This window comes from Sylvia atricapilla, chromosome 1, assembly GCF_009819655.1.
Source record: "Sylvia atricapilla isolate bSylAtr1 chromosome 1, bSylAtr1.pri, whole genome shotgun sequence".
In the NCBI taxonomy this organism is placed as follows: Eukaryota; Metazoa; Chordata; class Aves; order Passeriformes; family Sylviidae; genus Sylvia; species Sylvia atricapilla.
The window spans coordinates 31,977,923-31,984,319 of record NC_089140.1 but is presented as its reverse complement, the minus strand read 5'-3'; the positions used below and the strand labels follow the sequence as shown (position 1 = coordinate 31,984,319).

The window sequence follows — 6,397 nt, the reverse complement described above, 5'->3', positions numbered from 1 at the left end:
TATGAATACAGGAACAATTGGCAAACATGAACAGAGAGCAGAGGCCTTGGTCAGGCTTGCAGGCATTTTTAAGGAAGGATAAATTAAACGTTAGTATTTCATTTCACACTATTTTCATTATCTGTTTGCAATAGTCTATGCAATTTTTCTTGTGGGAAGTTGCATATGTTAGATATTTTGCAAAATTACTGCTTTCTAAAATTTGATGTTCTACCATTTTTGTTTAAAGTCATATAGAAGACACTCCATGGAAACTCCTATGCTGTTACCAACAGTTACTCAAGTCTCCCATTTAGCCTGGGTACCACACAATTATTTAATGAAATCTGCTGCTTTCTGCGTGACATTTAGCATGTACATCCACAGCTGTTATAAGCAGATATAGAAATATAGAATCATACATTAGTGTGCTGCCCCTGGGCTTATTTATTACTCAAATTTAGTTTAAAGCTCTTTCAGTGAGCTGACTCCTGGGAAGTGGGGATATGCTACCAAATGGGTACAAATGTGGGAAGGATGCTACTCCAAAAAGACTATTATTGCCAGTCTGTCTGCTGACTTCTGCCGCGAGTCACTTTTTCTCACCACTTCCCATGTGTGTCAGCACTGGTGTTAGAGCTGTTATGTCAGACTGGGGAGGGGATCTAACTGGAAAATAAGACACTAAAGGAATTTAGTAGTTTTCATAAGGATCCAGTCTGTGATCTGAGTGACTTTCTGCCTGCCTGAACAGTTGTGTCAGTATGATGGAGCAAGCTGCAATGCCTGACTCCTGGGAGAGTATCAATAACAGATCAATAAAAATCACCGTGGTTTTGTGTTGTGCATGAAAAATGTTATACCTCATCTCAAAATAAATTTCAACTCTCACACCTCCAAAGCAGTGCATACTCTTGAAAACAGATTTAAAATAAAAGGAAGTTTTAAGATATTGATGTGGTCATCCCTTTTTAATAACAAAGACAGTAGCTGAAGTAAATAATAATTATTATTATTATTATTATTCCCTGACTGGTATTTTTGGCCAGCTCCACCATCTTGCCTGTGGAAAGCTGTTGCACATATTTTAAACTGTTGTAATTCCGTTGATTTTGATAGAACTTCACTCGCCTGATGAAAGAGCAAAGAGAGTCATGCAACTGCATGACCACTGTCATGCTTTGCCATCTGAATGGGTAAGTTGACTTCAATGGGTAAGCTGTCATTTTTTTCTGCTGTGTGATGGGGTTGCAAGACCCTGTAGGCTGCGAATTCATGAGTTGATAACCCCTGGAAATAGAGTATTTGAGTGAAGCATTGATGTGTTGGACATATAGTTTATCCAGAACTCCCAGTGCTCTTGGGTCTACAGAGAACATTTGCAGAATAAAAAGCCTGAAAACAGTCAGGAAAACAGAGCTGACTTTCCTGGCTGATGATGATGATGAAAACAAATGGTTGGAAGGCTCCTTTAACATTTCTAGAATTCCATTACTTTTTGTTCCATGTTTCATATCTTCCCTATTGTGTCCCTATATAGAAAATTTTTGTAAATCATTTCAGAGAATCAGTCACAGGAGTAATGAAAATATCTGCCTCTCAGAAGAGTAAGATCAGTGTCCCAGAGAGGAAAAGATGTTTTAAAACTTTCTCAAAGACAACATAAAATTACTGTAAGAGGGTCAACTCAATGGCAACATTTCTATTGAATTCATTATGAAACTGACACTTTCTTACATGTAAAAGGAAAGACGGACAAAGTGGGAAATGGCTTTACCATCCTTCCTAAAATCTGTATAATTTTTTCACTCTCTTTTGAGCCTGAGCTCTTTCTCATCAGGTTTTGAGGAAACTTTTTTTTAAAAAGCAATACCATTAAAACCAAGGCTAACATAGTAAGAAATATACAATTTTTTGAGATACCACAAGGAGGAAAATAAGTCAGATGAGATCAGAAAAGGAGGAATTGCTAGTTGAAAATATTAGATTACACTGTTTGAAATCCTTTGCTTGCCATTGACGCAAGACACTTCTTTGCCAGGGGACAAAGTCACTCTGCCTGTTCTGCCACTTCTCCCTTCAAGTTGGTCCCTTAAGCAGTAGTAATCTTGATATAGCCTGGAGTAACTCTTCTTAGAGTGAAGATTAAATGTTTCAAAGTACATGATGAGATCATGATGTTTCATAATTCCAAAATGAAGTCACAGGTTTTCTGTAGTAACAAGCTTTTTATTTTGAAATAGTTTTTCTGTGGCCACCTGCCAGGAGTGATAATTATTGTTAAAGATTTTCAAATAGATTATGGTTTTTTTTTTAATTTGAGAAAAAGGTTGTAACACTTCTAATCTGTTCAGTAAAGGCCTTTCCCTGAATAGCTCCCCCTGACACCTGTAGGGATCTCTAATCGCACAGTCCCTTGGTACTTCTGAAGTTTGCTCTTAGTTTCCTACTGGTATGTATATTTTTTGTATCCTCAACCCTCTCCCCTGCATGTGGTTCAGCTTTACCAAATGTGTTTTCCCCAAAATCTCCTTGTGCCTAGAATGTTCTTTTTTTGTGGTTTTGCATGTGATAGGCTTCCTTTCAGTCTTAAGACAGCATCAAACTACAAAGTATAGAAAATTTTAGGCTTTGACCTGGACTGAAAAAGCCATGGAATGCAATTTACTCAGATAGCCTCCGACAATATTTATTTTCCTGATAAAGCACCGGTGAAGTCCTTTGGAGCAGCTCATGCAGTCTACTTTCTGCTCTTTCCTACTGTATTTTTTACTTTTGCTTCTTGTTCCAGCATTTGCCACCTGTCATTCTCACCAAGAGTTTATCTGGAAGAACAAGGTCACATGAAAAGCATCCTTTACACTACAGCAAGCCAAGGCTATTCTGCAGCCTTGCAAAGGAAGTATCAGCAAGGATTTTTATCACCTTCATTTTATTCCCTTCAGTAATCTGGAATGCTTTTAGTAAATCATAAGTTATTTACATGGAATAGAGAATATTTCTTTTTATCTGTGAATGCTCTAAAAAATCAGAGGTGGCTCTTGGCATGTCCGAATTGTGGGAAAGCTGTGAAAGCTGCTCAGATATTTTGTCTTGACTACAAAGGGAATTGGGAATGAGGATCTAGAATGGGGTTTTTTTGGTGCTAAAATGGGGCATGTTTGATGAGGTGGCAATTTACAAATTGAATGAATATTAAGTAAGTGTAAGTGAGCACTACAGGGGACCATTGGCCCATGATGTCCCTTGCTCTGGAGCTCGGTGATGATGTTACACCTTAAACACAAATGTCCAGGGCAAGGGACCTGCTGGCATTGCCACAGGGCCTGGTTGGCACCAAATGCTGCCACAAAACATGATTCAGAGGCCACAAGGACAGACTTTCTGAATCATAGCTGCTGATGTGTGTAATGTCATCCTCAGTGACACAGCTGTCCTCTTCCTGATGTAAAAAAACGGGCATGACTTCTTCAGCTATGTAGGATACCTCCACCACAGACAGTGTTGTGCTGCACTGTGGTATAGGGAGATGTACTGTATGTCAGCTATAATGAAGTACAGGAATGAGCCGATGCCTGAGGTGGTTCCTCCTCTGGAAGGGGAGAGCATTCCCCCTCCTTGGGTTCAAGCTTCCACGGGCAGATTCACGGCGAAGCTGCTGAGATCCACGTGGTGTTTTACAGACTCAAACCGAGGGGCAGCAGCTCCTCTCGCTGCTGTGGGACCGAGAGCACGGTGAGCACACTCACAGTGATCCCACTCCTCTCTGCGGTGGGGAAGCTCTGGCAGAGGGATGGTCTCTATGGTAAGTTTTAGCGTTTGCTCTGAAAGGAGCCAGAGGATGGCCTCAGGCACTTCGCATGGCTTTGAATTGTTCCTGATTGTTGGAGCATCCCTGTTTGCATATCAATTTCCCCAGCTCCTTTCTCAAGGTTGTCTTAGGTGTGCGAGAACCGCAAGCAGGTGCTTCAGCCGGTGTTTCTGAGCCAGCCTGTGCTCACCTGTGCGCAGAGAGACAGCTGAGGATGGCTGCTGGGCCTTCCTCCTTCAACAAGGCTTTTTAAAGAGATGCTATTTGGAGCCTTTAACTTCAGCATGCATTTCTCAGCACACAAGGAGCTGGCAGATGTAATTACTTTCCTCTCAGACAGAATTTTGTGCAACATGGCAGGAATACGTTAAATGTTTCCTGAAAATAAATGAAAACTTCACAGGGCTAAGCAATAGAGCACCAGGAGAAAAAACCATGCAATATCCTGGCACATTACAACAAGTTTAGGCATAGTAAGTAATCCATTTTACATAAATAATGTAGTCCATTCCCATTACAAATAACATTCACGTATGCATTGTTTGTGTCATTTCTCTCTGCTGACGTCCAGCTTTCCAGTCTTTTCAATTTTATTCATTACTGTTAGTTTACAGTACTGATAGTTTTAATTTTTGAAAATTCATGTGACATAGATACAGGTTTTTTCCTAAACAAATAGCAGTATCACAAAATTTAGCTTTTAAGCTAAGTGAGCTGCAACAGAAACTGAAGTTATTGTTGTTGGCAGTTTTTTCTCATGTGATGTTTTAGGCATCTTTAATAAAGATTTTGTAAAGCACTAAACCGATGGAAGAGTTTGGCCTGGTTTAAATTACTAGGATGAAATTTCAGACTTAGAATGTTTGTAGTGTGTTTTGAGCCAGAGGACCAGGGATTTAATTCATAACTTTATTTGAACTTAGAAAGTGAAACTGTTTAATGTGGAATATCACATTACATCTTCTTTAAAAATCTGTTTCTACATGGTGATTTTTAAAATATTAGAGGATAGAGTTTTGCGACTTCAAGAAGTGTTCAATAAAATTGAGGGTATGCCAACAAAATGCATCTTGTTGATGCATATTTCCCCAAATTGCAAAACTATTTTAGTTATGGGCACTGTAAAAGTAGTGCTGGTAATTATGTTGCTGGGAATTGTGATTTAAAAGGGTAATTCAATGTGAATAATCATACATGTCTCAGCAAAGAAAGGGATTAGAAGGAAATTGAAATCTCTCCCATTGATGGTTAACTCCTCATTCATGATTTTGCCTCCTCTCCTCGTTGTTTTTCCAGCTAGTACCTCCAGAAATAAAACTGCAGAGCTATTGCAACATTTTGGATCTCCATAACCTAACAGATAAGCTCTGACAATGGAAATATAGTTGAAGAAATCCCTGCCTTCACAGCTATGGACATAGTGCCAACTATTGCACAATTTGTGTCTTGTTGCATGCTTTCGGGATAATCATAAGTAAATTTGGATCTCAATCGTTTCATTATCAATCACAGCCAGCACAGCTTCATGAGAGGAAAGTCCTTATCAAACCTGTTTTTTTTTATGACAAGGTAACCCACCTAGTTAATGGAAGGAAGCCAGTTGATGTAATCCTTTTGGAACTCAGTAAATTTTTCCACGCAGTTTCTCACAGGATCCTTCTGGACCAAACGTCCAGCACACAGCTGGATACACACATCATGTGATGGGTGAGCAGCTGGCTCATGGGTCAGACACAAAGGGGAATGGGGAATGGGGTGACATCAGAATGGGGACCTCTCTCTAGTGGGGTTCCACTGAGGCCTCATCCTCAACCTTGTGCTCCTCAACGTCTTCATTCATGACCTAGATGCAGGACTGTAAGTTCACAGATGATACAAAACTGGGAGGAGCTTCAAAGACGGGGAGGCCCTGCAGAGAGACCTCGACAAATGAGAGGCCTGGGCAATCACCAACCACATGAAATGCTACAAGGGAAAGTGCTGGATTCTGCACCTGGGGTGGGGCAGTCTTGGACGTGTGTGCAGACTGGGGAATGAGAAGCTGGAGAGCAGCGCTGTGGAAAGGGATCTGGGGGTCCTGGTTGATGGCAAGTTAAACATGACTCAGCAGTGCCCTGGCAGCCAGGAGGGCCAACCCTGCCCTGGGGGCATCAGGCACAGCATGGCCAGCTGGGCAGGGGAGGGGATTGTCCTGCTCTGCTCTGACCTGGGGCAGCCTCACCTCAGGTCCTGGGGGCCCCAGTGTAAGAAAGACATTAAACTGTTAGAGAGGGAAAGGAGGGCCAGAAAAATGGAGAGGGGCCTTGAGGGGAAGCCGTGTGAGGAGCAGCTGAGGTCACTTGGTCAGTTCAGCCTGGAGGAGACTGAGGGCAGACCTCACTGCAGTTACAGCTTCCTCCTGAGGGGAAGAGGAGCGGAGGCACTGAGCTCTTCTCTGTGGGGACCAGCAACAAGGAATGGCCTGAAGCTGAGTGAGGGGAGGTTTAGGTGGAATATTAGAAAATGGTTGCTCACCCAGAAGGTGTTTGGGCACTGGAATGGACTGCCCAGGGAAATGTTCACAATGCCAACCTGACAAAGTTCAAGAAGCATTTGAACAATATTCAT

At 41.6% G+C, this 6,397-nt stretch overlaps 1 long non-coding RNA gene across 1 annotated transcript; it reads left to right on the top strand.

Moving 5' to 3' along the window:
* Nucleotides 1-1,051: 1,051 nt before the first annotated feature.
* On the top strand, nucleotides 1,052-2,968 carry LOC136364929 (uncharacterized). The gene is made up of 2 exons (XR_010744234.1): nucleotides 1,052-1,175; nucleotides 2,771-2,968. It is a non-coding gene; the product is annotated as an uncharacterized lncRNA (long non-coding RNA).
* Nucleotides 2,969-6,397: the final 3,429 nt, after the last annotated feature.